This window comes from Sinocyclocheilus anshuiensis, unplaced genomic scaffold (genome assembly GCF_001515605.1).
Source record: "Sinocyclocheilus anshuiensis isolate Anshui unplaced genomic scaffold, SAMN03320099.WGS_v1.1 C32469328, whole genome shotgun sequence".
Taxonomy (NCBI): domain Eukaryota; kingdom Metazoa; phylum Chordata; class Actinopteri; order Cypriniformes; family Cyprinidae; genus Sinocyclocheilus; species Sinocyclocheilus anshuiensis.
The window spans coordinates 1-1,014 of NW_015616839.1; the positions used below are offsets into that span (position 1 = coordinate 1).

A 1,014-nucleotide genomic window follows, 5' to 3' on the forward strand; every position below is an offset into this window, starting at 1 on the left:
AAAATTACCCAGCAGCACCTGCAGATCTGTGGGGAGAGTTCTGGGTCTTTCAGCCTCAAAACTAAACCTGACTCTAAAGCCACAAGCCATTTCTCTCAGAGGACTCAAACTGATCTTCAAACACCTGCAGAGGTCTGAGATACCTCAAGCTTTTCTATAAACTGTTTAAATCACGTCTGTGATAGAATGACACATCCTAAAATATGATGTGAATGTTTCTCATGATCTTTGTTTTTGACAGTTTGGAAGACACAATGTTAGTGAAGATGGTCAGAGCACTGAGGTCATTTAAGGGTCCATTTCCACTGACCACAGATGAGCTTTCACTGATCACAAAAGACTCAAAGCAAAATCTTGTCACTTACTAATGACAAAGTGCTCATTCGTATACACAGTCATTCCTTAAATGTGAGTTTGTTTGTTGAAACCATTGTGCACTTTAAAAACACGTTTCAAACAAGAACTACAGTTTTCTGATATGTCAGGCACATTAAGCTACCATCATTGTGGTAGTTGTAGTTCTTATATAGTTAACTGAAACAACTGGAACTGAGGTCAAACTATGTTTTATATCATAGACACAGGATTTACTTTTACTTGTTCACTTCTCCTTTTACCAATTTCCATGTCAAATTGGTCTTTTTGGGTCAACCTACAAATTGACATCATGACTAAACGGTTAAATTGCATCCATTTAAGTCATTAAAGTTGCTTGTAGTTTACTTGTCAGTTTGAGAATTTGTATTTATTGAGTGCCTTTGATTCAAGTGGATTTCATCGAGTGATCTTATTCTCCACAGGTTGAGCCCCAGCTTTATTCTGTCCATCATTATGGAGATTTATGAGACTCATTTTCCTTAGTATGTGTCCAGTCTGATGAGTTCAATAGGAAACGACATTAACCTGAATGGCAGAGTGTTGGACTCTACAGCACTGCAACACTGTCAAACTCAATCTGCTCTGGACCTCCATACCAGAGGAGGAGCTAGAGAGCTTTCTGCCTTTACTCAGCAG

At 38.6% G+C, this 1,014-nt stretch overlaps 1 long non-coding RNA gene across 1 annotated transcript; it reads left to right on the forward strand.

The window, feature by feature from the left end:
- The first annotated feature begins 6 nt into the window (after positions 1 to 6).
- Positions 7 to 1,005, forward strand: LOC107682678 (uncharacterized). The gene is made up of 3 exons (XR_001633562.1): positions 7 to 132; positions 242 to 408; positions 801 to 1,005. It is a non-coding gene; the product is annotated as an uncharacterized LOC107682678 (long non-coding RNA).
- The last annotated feature ends 9 nt before the right edge of the window (positions 1,006 to 1,014 follow it).